The sequence below is a fragment of the Polypterus senegalus genome, chromosome 18 (assembly GCF_016835505.1).
Source record: "Polypterus senegalus isolate Bchr_013 chromosome 18, ASM1683550v1, whole genome shotgun sequence".
Lineage (NCBI taxonomy): Eukaryota > Metazoa > Chordata > Cladistia > Polypteriformes > Polypteridae > Polypterus > Polypterus senegalus.
The window spans coordinates 52,815,746-52,831,430 of record NC_053171.1 but is presented as its reverse complement, the minus strand read 5'-3'; the positions used below and the strand labels follow the sequence as shown (position 1 = coordinate 52,831,430).

At 42.5% G+C, this 15,685-nt stretch overlaps 1 protein-coding gene across 2 annotated transcripts in view; it reads right to left on the bottom strand.

The window, feature by feature from the left end:
• Positions 1-14,536, bottom strand: part of inf2 (inverted formin 2) — a 195,341-nt gene extending 180,805 nt beyond the window's left edge. The window contains exon 1 of one of the 2 annotated variants that reach the window (XM_039741927.1): positions 14,382-14,536. The gene's annotated coding sequence lies outside the window, so the exon portion shown is untranslated. The remainder of the gene's footprint in view (positions 1-14,381) is intronic. The other variant, XM_039741928.1, reaches the window with a different exon arrangement.
• Between the last annotated feature and the right edge of the window lie 1,149 nt (positions 14,537-15,685).

Genomic DNA, 15,685 nt, shown 5'->3' with positions numbered 1-15,685 from the left:
TCCACAGGACCGTGTTTGAGAAAGATTGATTTAGAAAGACACACACACACACACACACACACACACGCACACGCACACACACACACACACACACACACACACACACACGTACCTGTGTATAGAAGATCCCACAATTCAAAGGCCAAGCCATGAAGGTTTGGTCCAAGAAAATCTCTTTAGACCTCTGCAATCAAATTGTGCTGAAGCACAGATCAGGGCCGTGGGATGTAAACCTTTTAGTCTCCTCAGGAGCACAGTGGCCTCAAGAATTGTGAAATGGAGGAAGATTGGAACCTCCAGGACTCTTCATAGAATTGACCATCCATCCAATGTAAGTAACCAGGCAAGAACCGTGTTATTCAAGAAGATGACCAAGAACTCAATGGTCACTCTGACAGAGCTTCAGAAGTCCTCTATTGAAATGGATGAACATGTTGGGAGGACAACTATCTTGGCAGCACTCCATCAAGCAGGTGTTTATGGTAGAGTGGCGCGATGGAAATCTCTTTTGAGTACAAGAGAGTATGAGGGTATAACATTCTCTGGTCAGATGAGAAAAAAAATTGAACTGTTTGGTTAGAACTCCAAGCACTACAGTATGTTTGGTGAAGACCAGGCAGTGCTCATCACCTGCCTAATACCATCTGTACAGTGAAGCATGGTGTCGGAGCATCATGCTATGGTGGTACAGGGACTGGCAGACGGGTCAGAACCAAGGGAAGACAAATGCAGCCTTGAATAAAACTCGCTCCAGTGTGCACGCCATCTCAGACTGGGGGTGTGACATTTCACATTTCAACATGACAATGACCCGACGCATACGACCAAGACAATGCTGGAGTGGCTTTGGTGCAAGACTCTGACTGCCCCTGAGTGGCTTAGTCAAAGCCCAGACTGTGAAGAGACCTAGAGATGGCAGTTTACAGATGCTTTGCATCTCCCAATGGAGCTTAAGAGGATCTGCCAGAGATAAACTACCCAAATCCAGGTGTTCAAAGCTTGTAAAGATTTACTTAAAAAGTCAGCAAAATGGGCCTTCTACAAAGTACTACGTTAAGGTCCCAGATGCTGCTTTGAATGAGAGATTTCAGTGTTTGATTTTTTAATAAATGGGCAAACCTTCCTGAAAACATGTCTTCACTTTGCCATTAAGGGCTACTGAGTGTAGACTGAATGGCAAAAAAGGCAAATTCAACAATTTAAAAATCAAATATACAACACAGAAAAGTGTTCAGAAAGTGAAAGGGTCTGAATAGTTTCTGAATCCACTTCATATTAAAATGGAGACCTTCTCTTTACTTAATAGTAAACACAAATCAGCTTACTTGTGTGTGTGTGTGTGTATGTTGTGAGGGTGTCCCTGCCGGGATGGGTCCTGCTACCTTACCTGGCCTGGAGGCCAGCAGATACAGAGCACAGCTGGGGAGCAAGAATATTCTCCTGCTGTGCCAGGACAAGGCTGCAGCTATTCCAGCATTGCCATTCTAAGAACCAGGGATCAACACCCGAGACGGAAAGCACAGAGGGAGAAGGCCTACTAAGGGCAGTGCGTCCCTCCTTTACACGGGGTGGCAGCATCCTGTCTGGAGGACCCCAGTATGGACAATCACAGGGGTCCCAGGGACCAGTCCTGCCGGGTTCTGTGGAATACTGTGGCACAAGGACCATTGGGGTCCCACCAGACCTGGAAGTGCTTCCCGGGGTAATAGATTGAGCACTCAACTCGAGCTTCAGAATCAGGAGGAAGTGGATGAAACTCCATGGGAGATGAAGGAGCACAAAGCTTCATGCCTATTGAAAACTGGAAATTAATCCTTGATCTGAGTTCAGCCTTTGATACTATTTGTCATACCACTCTCCTTACTAGATTATCTCTGATTGGAATTACTCACATTCCACTTGATTGGTTCAGATCCTACCTCTCAGGCCGCACTCAGTTCATTCAGCTTAAATCCTTCACATCCCAACCCACCACTGTTACTTCAGGTGTGCCCCAGGGATCTGTCCTGTGGCCTCTTCTTTTTATTATTTACCTTCTTCCCCTTGGCTATATTTTTCGTAAGGATGGGGCCATAAATAAGAAAGTTCAAAATGGCAGACATTGTCGACCGTTATGACCGTTACGCATAGAATTTTGAAACGAAACCTGCTTAACTTTTGTAAGTAAGCTGTAAGGAATAAGCCTGCCAAATTTCAGCCTTCTACCTACACGGGAACGTGGAGAATTAGTGATGAGTGAGTGAGTGAGTGAGTGAGTGAGTGAGTGAGTGAGTGAGTGAGTGAGTGAGTGAGTGAGTGAGTGAGTGAGTCTGTCAGTCAGTCAGTCAGTCAGTCAGTGAGGGCTTTGCCTTTTATTAGTATAGATAACTCTGTTGTTTCCCCTCATCACCTCAGGTCAAGAGTCTGAGTGTCATCTTCGACAGTACTCTATCTTTCCAGTCTCACATTAGTAACATCAGCCGGTCTGCTTACTTCCACCTACATAATATTAATCGCATCCGCCCCTCCCTCACTCCCCATACCACTGCCATTCTTGTTCATAGTCTTGTTACTTCTCGGCTAGACTATTGCAATTCACTCCTCTTTGGTCTTTCTAATAAATCTCTTCATAAGCTTCAGCTAGTCCAGAATTCTGCAGCTCACATCATTACTCGAACCTCATCTATTCACCATATTACTCCGGTCTTGCAGCAGCTTCATTGGCTCCCTATTAAGTTTCAAATTGATTTTAAGATTCTGCTATTAACACTTAAGGCCATTTATAACCTTTCCCCTCCATATCTGTCTGACCTTCTTCATGTTGCCATTCCCTCCCGCAACCTTAGATCCTCTCCCTCCATCCATCTGACCATCTCTCTCGCCCGTCTAACCACGATGGGGAGCAGAGCATTCAGTCGTTCTGCTACCAAGCTCTGGAATTCATTACCTACCGAGCTTAGAAACACCAAATCGTATTCATCCTTCATCCTTCAAATGTAAACTTAAAACACATCTTTTTAAAATGGCTTTTTCTTTATGATTACATTGGTTTTGTTTGGTTTTAATTTTTATATTTTCTAATGTTTTTAGTTGTTTATAATTGTATCTTTTATTTATTTATTGTTTCTTTGGTGTTCTTGAGTTCTCAGAAAGGTGCCTTGTATAAATAAAATGTATTATTATTATAATTATTAACCTCATGAAGGTGCTGTTGAGTAAACACTTCTTGTTCAACTCAGGACCCTGTTATGAAATTGTGTCAGGGGTTTTAGGGTGCTGTGGCGCCCTCTACAGGCCACAACGTCTAAACCAGTTATCAGCTACATTTCTCTCTATTATAAAAAAAATATCTGGGAAGGCTTGGAAGGAGACAAGACGTGATCTTCTCGGAAGACAATTTGATGTCCCGTGAGAGACACTTTAACGTCACGCTAGACAAGGTAGTGAAACAAGAGGACAGCTGCTATATAGGCTTTTAAATGATCGACACGCAGCACGACAAGCAGAACACGCAGCTTGGCAGCAGCAGCAGAAAGCCAGCAGCTGATCCGTCTGCATCTCCTAAGTGATTGTGCGTTCAGCCCCCCCCACCTTCACAACACTCGTGGCACAGGCATGAAGTAGCTGGAGCGTAGCGCACCCCGGGGGGGTGTGGGGGTGTGTGTTGATGATGGTGGATAAGCGAGGCGATTATTATGCAAAGAATAAAAACCTCCCAAATATTTATCATCTCCCTCAGCATTAGTGAACCAAATTATCAAAGTTTTTTCACTTGGACACAGAAATCAGTAAAGCATCTCTCTGACTTCCCACCGTTGCACGACAATGCAGCAGCAGCAGTACAGATTTTTCTGGAATCAACACAATGCCAAACACATCAGCATGCATTAAGAGCAAAAGATAATGAAGAAATTGCACTTAGCAAAGTCTGATAGCCATGTCACAAAGGTTCCGAATTTCAAATCAAATCAGGGGCTTCCCTGCAGGGTACTGGAGCCATTTGCAGGAACATAAGCTTTTACAAAAAAAAAACAAAAAGAAGAAGCCCAACCAAAATAATAAATGTTTATCAGATGGCAGCATGCTTTTTTTTTTGTTTGTTTAACGAATGCAGAAGGACTAAAATAACATCAATAATTAAATTAAGCTAATGGTTCCAAGCTTTAGTAAAGCTGCAGCTCAGTCTTATGTCACTTGTGTGCTCTTTAGATGATCTCAAGTCCTAAGCATAACATACATCATCATTAACAATGCAGGTAAAAAGTAAAACAGTTTTGTGTGCAGTGGGGGGGTGGGTGGTAGGGTTAAAACAGCACCTGGACGTCAGTAGATGTCTACTGACCCTAAGAACCAGCTACTGTATATATGAGAGCACCCTTCATCATTACCATCTCACTACATTGACATTTATTTGCTTAGTAGATGCTTTTATCCAAAGTGACTTACAAAAGAGGTCAACATCACCGAGTAAAAGGGACCAAACTGATCATCACAAGTGAAGAGCTCAAAACAAAATACAAGCGAGTTACAAATCCCAGGTTCCAAGAATCCTTCAAAGCCCTCATCAGTTAGACTGACAATCACACAAAAAGACACTTCTTAAACATATTGAGTGGATCAGTATTTCAGATGAAGGTGGTCAGCTTGTGCCAACAGCCAGGAACTACACGTGAAAAAAGTATGGACTGAGATTTCATGCCACACATCACCAGACATCATTCATCAGCAGACCTGAGAGGGTGAGAAGGCGCACAGGACCTCACAAGCGTCTCCATGTGTATGGGAGCCGGCCCACTGACTACTCTGCAGGCGAGCATCAAAGTTTTCAACTTCATACGTTCTGCAACAGACAGCCAATGTAGTGATCTGAAGAAAGGAGTGACATGTGCTCACCTTGGCTGACAGGAATGTCTCCCTCATGCTAACTAATCAGTTAGATGGAAATTTAGCAAACAAGGAGGTCTTCAAAACCTCATTAAACCCACTGAGGGAATCAGAGTTCCAAATGGAGATGGGCTGCTCACTCCACCAGCTAGCACTTACTTATGATACAATGCAGAGGTGGCAACACCATATGCCATTCACTAGCAGGGCTGAGTGGTGGAGAAGGAGCATGCAAACCTCACAAGTGTCTCTGTATCCACAGGTGCTGATCCGCAGACTACTTTGTATGCCAGCATCAAGGATTTGAGCTTAATACATGCAGCTACAGGAAGGCAATGTAGTGGTCTGAAAAGAGGACTGACGTGCCCACCTGGGCTGGCTGAACACCAGAGTTTATGCTGCATTTTGAAGCAAATGCAGCAGGCTTCAAATGCAGAGAGCAGTCCAGGAGTGATAATCATAGTAATAATAATAAAATTTTTGAGAGGTCAACAAAATGTCAATCAATATCTAATTAATTATCCAACGTCATACAAGAACTGTTTAGTCTTGGGTAGTGTTAAACTGTCAGACATGCCAGCATACGAGAGGGTTTCACAGGTTTCAGCAAAGGGAGACACGGGAGGAAGACTAAATGTTTTGCACCATCACTGCTACCATTTCTATAATGGAGGAGACGTCCGCAGATGATGCATGGTACCATTTCCCTTGCCCTGCCCCATCTGGTCCCATTGATATTTTAGACTGCAATGAAATGAACATTTCCATTCAGTATTCAGCCTGTTTCTAGGAGCAATGGAGCTCCATAACCAGAAGGTTATCTTTCATATGGCTATTGTAACCAATTTTTTTCATTTCCTGCATTAAAGTACTTTTTGTTTGTCCTTTGGAAAATTCACAATTAAATGTAGTATCTCCATCCCTATGCTCGATCTCTGGTCTTATCTTGTTTTTCGCAAGCCTCATTCCTTGAATTAAACTTGTCTGATCTATGTTGAAGTATTTAAAATAACTAGCATATCAGACAATCGTATATAATGCAATTTTTTAGGATAGATAGATAGTTTCAAACCATTATATATTCACATTTTTCTCAGAATAAAAATATGTTTATATAAGTCCTCCCATTGTTTCCACCCTCTAATCCCACTTATCCTTAATATTATTTGTTATCCCAATTTACAGATAGATAGATAGATAGATAGATAGATAGATAGATAGATAGATAGATAGATAGATAGATAGATAGATAGATAGATAGATAGATAGATAGATAGATAGATAATGAATACACCATGCAGAAAGTGGCAAGACTGTGAGTTAAAAGCAATTTCCCGATGCTGTGGGACACAGCACTAACCCCAGTGTGTCATTAAAACTTGGTACTTGGCACTTGAAACGCCACAGCAGTACCACAAAGTGAAAGAGATGCGGTGGGCAGTGCTGCTACCTCACAGTTCTGGAGTCCCAGATTCGACTCCCACACCCGGTTGTCATCTCAAGTGTGGAGTTTGCACATCCGCTCTGCGTCTCTTTGTGCTTTCCTTCAAGTTTTCCCATTTTCCCCCCATATCCATGTACATTTCACGTTAAGTGGTGATTCCAAATTTGGTCTCTGGGAATGGGCATGTAGGTGTGGGCATTATTGGGCCCCACAATGCACTTGTGTATCGCTTTCTACCTTGCGTCCAGCCCAGCCAGGGTAGACTGTGCCCCCTGTGATCCTGAACTGGATTAAGTGTTTTCTTGGAGAATGATCCCCTGTCTATAATCAGCTAACTATCTCTCACCCCTTCACCACCTCACAGCTAAAGTGTGGAGAATGTAATGGCACATAGTGGCTGCCCACTCACTGTGTAAAAGCGCTTTAAGTAGTGAGAAAAGCACTAAATAAATGTTAAGAATTATTGTTATTTTATTGTAATGATCGGTCTCTGGGCAACATAATACTCAGTTCCTCCTTAGCGAATGATTCCATATGAACTACAGGTCAGCAGTACTGTTGGAGTCAGTCTTTCCAGGAAGGCAACCAATAAACCACCGCTTCATCATCTACCTAGCAAGCGACGCAGGCTTGGTGATGTAGCATAACCTGAGAATAAGATCTTGAACTGGCTGAATCCCAAAAAGCACAGTGCCATAGGAAGAACCCCACAAGTAACACCTAAGCGCCAGCCCCGCTCTTGCTGTCTCTCTGAATGCAGATGTGTGCTATACCAGTCACTCTGCAGAAAAATATCAGCTAACTAAATCAGTGGGGGGAGATAAGATAAAAATGAATGTGTGCTAAATACACAAATACAGTCTTCACTTTGCTCTGCAAGTTACATGACATAATACTGCTTCAAGACATTTTGCTTTTAAACCACATTTGCTTACAGAAATAAAAATATTTTTACAATAACTGTGGCTTCCCACAATGCCATACAAAGGAGAGGCAGGCTTAGAGAATGTTTGGATGGATTCATAAACTAAATGAACTCTTACATGCATCCGTGCTTTATACACATGCTTTATTGACCCACCTTTTTTTAACAATTACGGTTGCTGCAGCCTATCCCTTTAGCAATAAACATTTAGCTATAACACTTTAGTTTAGGTACTGCAAAAGGCATCTATTACAAGATCTTAACATACTGTATAGTTCTTTGGGTCCTCATAAAAATTAGAAAGCATCTGTAAAGTGTGACCTACTAACAAAACGTCACTTTGGAGTGCTCCGAGGTAGCTTAATGGAGACACATGTCTCTTGATTTTATATATTTAATATAAGACCTGTGAATCCTTCAAATCAACAAGTCATTTCATCTTCATGCAATATGCCACACAGCACAGACATGAATAATCCATCTACTGATGGGTTATAAGTGTTATGAAGACCAAAAGAACCCTTTGTTAAGGTCTTTCTACATACGAGTAAATGAGTAATAGATGCATTTTTGCAGCACCTAAACTAAAGTGCTTACTAATTCATGAAACTGTACATGAAACTGGCATCAAAGTGGTTCTTCTGGGCAATGCCATAAGGGAGCCATTTTTAGTTCCAACATGAAACGTCAGTGTGAAGATTCCAGAATGAACCTTCCTCTAAAACTGTACCAGGCTCTCCATAAATAAGCAGGACTAGGTAATAACAGATGTGTGACATCCTCTTAGGTTCTTGGCTTTAAAAGGGTTCAGGTTATGTCAATCAGTTAGTTTTCTGCTAGGTTGGCGTCTACACATTAAAGACTTCAATTTTGTTCACATTTTAAAGTCCAACAAACCAAATTCATGTGCAAAGAACCCAGAATGAAATGAGTCTCCTGTAATTTGTCAGTCAGTGGTTTAACAAGGAACCATGCAACCCAGTAGATAGATAGATAGATAGATAGATAGATAGATAGATAGATAGATAGATAGATAGATAGATAGATAGATAGATAGATAGATAGATAGATAGATAGATAGATAGATACTTTATTAATCCCAAGGTAAAAGTGCCATTACAGAACCAGTAGGATTTCTAAGACTGCATTTGCTATGAAATGTGCTATATAAACATGACTGATTGATGAACATTAAAATAGGAGTTTCTCACGTTTATTTCATTTCCAAATAACATATTAATATATATGGGCGATCGGAAAATCAATCCACCTTATGAGAAGAATTTAGAAGTCATAGTGGTCTCTAAGCTATCCACTTCCAGACAGTGTTCAAAGGCCATTAAGAAGGCTAACAGAATGTGAGGTTATATAGTGCCTTGATCTGTGGAGTACAAGTCCAAGGAGGTTATGCTCAACCTTTATAATGCACTGGTGAGGCCTCATCTGGAGTACTGTGTGCAGTTTTGGTCTCCAGGCTACAAAAAGGACATAGCAGCGCTAGAAGAGGTCCAGAGAAGAGCATCTAAGCTGATTCCAGGGCTACAGGGGTTGAATTATGAAGAAAGATTAAAAGAGCTGAGCCTTTACAGTTTAAGCAAAAGAAGATTAAGAGGAGACCTGATTGAAGTGTTTAAAATTATGAAGGGAATTAGTCCAGTGGATTGAGACAGCGACTTTAAAATGAGTTCATCAAGAACACAGTGGCACAGATGGAAACTTGTTAAGGGTAAATTTCGTGCAAACATTAGGAATTTTTTCTTTACACAGAGAACGATAGACACTTGGAATAAGCTACCAAGTAGTGTGGTAGACAGTAAGACTTTAGGGACTTTCAAAACTCAACTTGATGTTTTTTGGAAGAATTAAGTGGACAGGACTGACAAGCTTTGTTGGACTGAATGGCCTGTTCCCATCTAGATTGTTCTAATGTTCTATATACAGAAAGTGCTTAGGAGTATAATGAGGATAACATTGACAGGGAGCACCCACCTACTCTCTTAAAAGTTAAATGTGCCAGAGTGGTTCTGTAAAGGGATACCAGACTGAACAATTCACATAAAGGCTCCAGAGGGACCCTTTGTATATTTAAATGCAAACCTGACTCCATAAATAACCATTAAAAGACAACAAAAATACCAATGGGTTCCTGATTTTAAAAGGACACCCAGACAGGCTAAGTTCAGGTTTTCTTTGCTATTCTGCTAAGACACTGGCGATGCATTAAAGATTTCTGTTTTCTCAAGATATTGGGAACCAATTTCATATCAGGGACCCACATCCCAGAATGAAACCATTCTTGGTCAAGTAAGGTTTCCTTTAGGGACCACAAAACCCAGTATAGCGCCATCACTGAACCAGTATGTTGTATACCAAGAAAAGACTCAGTTTAGACGTAGAGAAACAAATATGACAGCTCACCGCTGGATTCTCGCAGATACAGAAAATGGATTTTGATGGGAAGTACAGGGTGGCACATTAAGAAAAAAAGGCTATTGAAGATAAAAAATAAAAAAGAGAAATGTTCTCTATTTCTGTTCTCCCTTTTTTTTCTTAGGAGACCTGCAGCACTGGTCACTTCCTGAGCCTTTTCTCCTCATGTCTGTGAAGGGTCTTCTCCTGGTACGCTAGTCTTCCTCTCTCATTGAAAACACATGCATTACAGGTTAACAGTTTGATCTAAATTAGGTCCATGCAAATGCGTGGGGGTCCAAGCCCACCATCCGGGCTCTCTTCTTTAACCCATCCCACTCCCTGCAGCTGGCACAGCAAACAGATGAACAGATGGACTTTTTTCCAGTTCAGAGTGAAATCAATGGACAGACTTCTTTCTAACACAGAATGAAAAGAACGGATGGACATCTTTCCAACAATTGGGATGGGGTGCCAGCCAGAATGACAAGTCTGCTGTTTAACTGTGACTGTCCATTAGCACATGCAACAAAGAATTTCACCATATTCTGCACTATTGACAGCAATGACCCAATAAACTATTACGAAATTTTGGTTTTGGATTAAAAAAATAAAAAGGAGACAGTCCATGTGCAAACAGGAAGGCTCCTTCATTTAACAACAAAAGTTGAAGTTGCACTTTTCTCATTTGGTTGATCTCTTTAAAAATTATGAAAAAATTGTTTACAAAAACTAAAGAGGGGTACAGTTTTAAGGGCGTGTTAAATTACAAATGAAGTGATAATGGGTACCCACTATACCACCCTACCAGCCAATGTGTATTTAAATAATACAAAAAATAAACTATATTTTTTTCTTTACATAGTTAAAAACAATGAACTCTTTTGTTTTTTTTTGCAGCATCTGGAATGACTCAATGCTTGCTGGGATTCTGCTCAGAATAAGCAGGTTTGAAAATGAATGCGCATAGCCTTCAGTTGTTAGTGGGCTGCCATCGTGTTCACATCGATCAGATGTCACGTTTATTCTTTCTTGACGTTACAAGAAAAAAAAAAAAAAGCAGGTCACAGCGAATGGTATGAAAGGGAACAGAGAGAGGAGTTGGGGTCTCCACCTCCGGATTCTGAATTTGTCCACAATGACAATGAGCTGCACACAATGCAAGAGATACATTTGACTTCCAGCTGGTTTGGCACCTTGTGATTTCTGGTTGTTCCCAAAAATGAAAAAGAAAAAAACGTTTGCATGTAAAAAGTTTTGGAGACGTGCGATGAATTGATGGCTGTGATGAAAAAGCATCTTGACAGCTAAACTCAAGATGATACGGTTGCTGGCTTTGACAAATGGATCATGCAGTGTTCAAGTCGCCAATAAATAGGCTGTCATTGAGGAGCAAGTTTTTGCCTTATTTCTTTCATGAAAGGCCCCTCATAGATGGCTCACTGTTGTGCAGACAATGTACAGTTAGATCTTAGCACAAACTTGCCTCCCAGCACTGTATCACTGATCTTAAGCTAAAGATGGAAAATAACTTTCTGAAACTTAATGCCAATACAACTGAAGTGTTACTGGTAGGCCCAAACTTCCAACTTTCTAAGGCATCCAATGTCTCTGTTTCTGTTGATGGTGCACTTGTCAAACCTGCTCCTGTTATCTGAACTCTTGGTGTTTTGTTTGATTTGTCACTTAGCTTTGAGCTCCACATTAGGCCTCTTTCCAAAATTTAATTCTATCATCTCTGTCACATTGCCCTCCTCCATACATTTTTGCCCTTTAATTGATGCTCAAACTCTGGTTCATTGTTTCATGATGTCTCATATTGATTACTGTAAGTCCCTCTTCATCAGCCATCCATCCATCCATTTTCTAACCCGCTGAATCCGAATACAGGGTCACGGGGGTCTGCTGGAGCCAATCCCAGCCAACACAGGGCACAAGGCAGGAACCAATCCTGGGCAGGGTGCCAACCCACCGCAGGACACACACAAACACACCCACACACCAAGCACACACTAGGGCCAATTTAGAACCACCAATCCACCTAACCTGCATGTCTTTGGATTGTGGGAGGAAACCGGAGTGCCCGGAGGAAACCCACGCAGACACGGGGAGAACATGCAAACTCCACGCAGGGAGGACCTGGGAAGCGAACCCGGGTCTCCTAACTGCGAGGCAGCAGCGCTACCACTGCGCCACCGTGCCGCCCCTCTTCATCAGCCTCCCTGCAAAATCTACACAGAAGCTACAGTTCATTCAGAACTCCACAGCCACACAAAGCATTCTGCTCACATCTCCCCTGTTCTCTCCAAACTTCACTAGCTACCGCTTCCATCAAGGATTAAATTCAAGATTCTGCTTCTCCCCTTCAAAGGCCCCCTCTACCTCATTCAGTTCCTAGCTCCATACACTCCTCGTGGCTCTCTCAGGTCCTTACTGTCCCACACACCAGACTCTCCACCCTGGGCAGACAGGCAGGTCCTTCAGTGTTATGGCCCCTCTTCCTCAGTCTCTCTCAGTTTGTAAAGCCAACTTGGGGTTGTGAAAGACGTTCTATAAATGCAACTTATTATTATTGCCTCTCCAGATTGGCAGCTCAATGCTATAGTTTGGACTCTCTTTTCTCGATTGTCCCGCCCCCACTGAACATTTCCTAAATATTCTGGACATTGTTTGTGATGCTGCTGTAAACTTCACACCCACCTTAAACTGAAATAACATGTTGAGCTGGGAAGGAAATAAATGAAATTGAAACATCTGGGAGTTCACGGTGGCAATGGGGTAGTGCAATTACCTCAAAACAAGGAGGCCAGGGTTAGCATATCAAATCCTCCCCATGTCAACATGGGGTTCCTCTCACAATCCAAAGACATGCAGGGTTAGGTGGACTAGCCATTGTGTGTGTGCATGTGTGTGTGTTCACCCTGCAATGAACTGTTGCCCTCTGCAGGGACTGTTCCTGCCATGGGCCTGATGCTTTCTGGGATAGGCTCCAGCTTTCCCCCCTGGATTAGCTGCTTTGAAAATTGATTGATACATTGATGGAAATATTTGGCTGTGTTACTTTGACATAGTGGTTAAGGCCTTAGACTACAAACCCTGAGGCTTTGGTTCAAATCCTGCTACTGACACAGTGTGACCACGAGCAAGTCACTTCACCTGCCTGCAGGGCGCCAACTGGAAAAACAAAAGAAATGGAACAAGCTGTACCTCAGATGTTGCAAGTCGCCTTGGATGAAGGTGTCACCCAAAACAAAGAATAATAATAATAATAATACAGACAGATTCATTTTTATTCCTTCTTTATCTGAAGGAAACCAACATTTCAAAACAAGATTATTCCTATACTCCTAAAAAATACTGGTTCTTAAGGCATTTAACTGGACTGTGCGATTCCTTATTGAACCACTGCTTCAAAGAGAACCTTTTAATTCAAGGAAAATGGTTTTTGATATTAAGAGGTTCTTTGGAATTTGAAACGTTTCCCAATACATGAACAAAACAGAAACATTTAATGTATTATGGGCTGCGCAGCAAGAAACAGCATATCAAGAAAACCCGAACTGAGATCAAGTATTTGTATACTGTACTGCTAAAATAAACAATTCACTGGTATTTCACAAATCTGTTATCTATTAATGTTTTAAGGTGTCAGCTACAGATCTGAACATATAAAAGGTTCTTTTTGGAACCTTCCTGTGTTTTTTGGAGTACCACAAACGGTTTCCCTGCAGCATCGCCCTGAGGAGCCACTTTGGCACCTTTATTTTTTAGAGCCTGGAGAGACCCTTTGATGGACCAATGATTTGTCCACAACGGTTTTTCCTGTTTGTGCTCACTGCTGTTCTCGACCCTGAATTAGATTACGCTGCAGGTATGAAGTTATTCTGCATGATAGACGTAGACGAGATTCCATCAGCCCCCCTGGGAGGAACTAAGTGTGAAGGAATATGGGGTGGTCGCAGGAACTTCAAGGTGGGTGGGGTATCATCAAGTTCAGCGACCCTTCGATTACCCCCTAATCGCTCTCATAACGTCTACTTTCTGGAGGTTTTCACTCCCAGCATGGAGTCTCACCATTCGGAGCTTTTCGACACCTCCTGGGCATCCGCCCGCGCCACATTCTTCTTTTCGCTGATTTGACTGCTCTTTTCCGTGCGGCGCGCCCATCCGAACTTGGCGTAGTTTGTCGTTGCGGGCAGGGACTGAGATGAAGCGATCGTCTGAGTTATGCATAAACAGAAAAACGCTGTGGGATTAAAAGGTAGACCTGGCACCGATCACTACTGTATCTTTTGGGTCTTTTCTGCGTTCCAGCGGAATACGATTGAACGCGTTTCTTCTCCGATCTCCAATGTTATTAGTTCTCGTTGTTTAACTCCTGCGTCTCTGAGTTAATTGTAGGAAAATTTCACAGCAGGCTGCCCACTCAGTGATCTCATTTCGTAGAGTCGCCCACTTAATTACAATTGTTCGTGCAAAAACTAACGGTCGATCAAAACGTTATCTAACTTCACCCCTTAGTCCTAACACCAGCATAGGCAATCCCTGTCTGCGTGAATTGGTGCCAAAGGAAGAGGCTGTTAGGTCATTTCGCTTGCGTGTCCCCGTCACTCTTTCAAAGCTGAGCCAAAAGAAGCCAATCAGCCAATTCGCACGCCAAAAAGTGCAATCTGGATCCACTGATTATCTAACAGAGCAGTCGCTACCTGCTTTCCCGATTCCCGAACACGCGCCACTTACCTTGTTATCACAAGGTAGGACTCCGCAGTGCCGATCGAGCAGCTCAGGCAGGCGGAGATGAACGGACAGAAGAGATCAGCCGGCGCCGTGGGAGTGACAAGTGAGCACATGGACGGAGTCCGACGGCGCTTATTCCACCCTACAGGGTGTGTCTGAGCCTACGCCAGGGAACGCCCCCTTCCGCCGAAGCTACCGAGCGGCTGATCTGTCAAGAACAGAATACTGATTCTCCGTTATTTTTGGAGAAGCTTTTCGGGTTCCCATTCATTTTTTCTAGTTAAAGCATTGGCTTCTGCGTTTTAAGTTGGTGTCACATTTCTGTTGCCACGTGTATATATCTCCATTTAAGGTAAAAAAAAACCCTCAAGGTAAATCCTGATGGATTAAACTCTCCCACATGGGCAAACTGTTCGATTCCCAGAGGGGACTGAGCGGTCTCATGGTCTGGAATCCCTGCAGATTTTATTTTTTTGTTTTGTTTTTTCTGTCCACCCTGGCCATCGGATCTTACTCTTATTCTATGTTAATTAATGTTGATTTATTTTATTTTCTTACTGTGTCTTTTATTTTTCTACTATGTAAAGCACTTTGAGCTACATTTTTTTGTATGAAAATGTGCTATATAAATAAATGTTGTTGATTCACCGTGAACATAATTTCATAGCGCTTCTTAATTAACGGCTCCTCCCTCTTTTCTAAACGGGAATTCACTTCAGAGTAACGACGTGAACAGAGACGGGGCGATATTGAGGAGATCCAGGGAGGGGCTCTTGATATGCCCGTTCCCACCCACCTCCATGGGTAACTGTGAAGTGTTTCAGCGCGCCATAAACTCTGCGGGGAACCCCCTCACGGTTTCTGTAATATATTGAAACTACAAGGGGGGCACCGACTCTGTCACCCGCTTTTCGACATTATTGACTGCACACCGATGCGCTACAGCCATCCCTGGGCGACTCAGGCACACACCCGTAGCATCCATCCATCCATTACCCGACCCGCTATATCCTAACTACAGGGTCACGAGGGACACCCGTAGCAGTCCGGCCTAAATCAGAATCGATTCTGTCTTTTTTGTTATATAGGAAACACCTTACATAATCAAGGATATGGGGCCAACGATTAATTCCGTCGTTTTTTGTATAGCTCCTTACATATTTGCATTTATTTGGCCGACGCTTTTATCCAAAGCAACTTACAACATTTGAGATACAATTGGTTACACGTCTTTTTGTTTTTCCAATTGGGTGCACAAAAAAATAGACTTGCTCAAGGTTACATAGTATCAGTGGTGGGATCTGAAC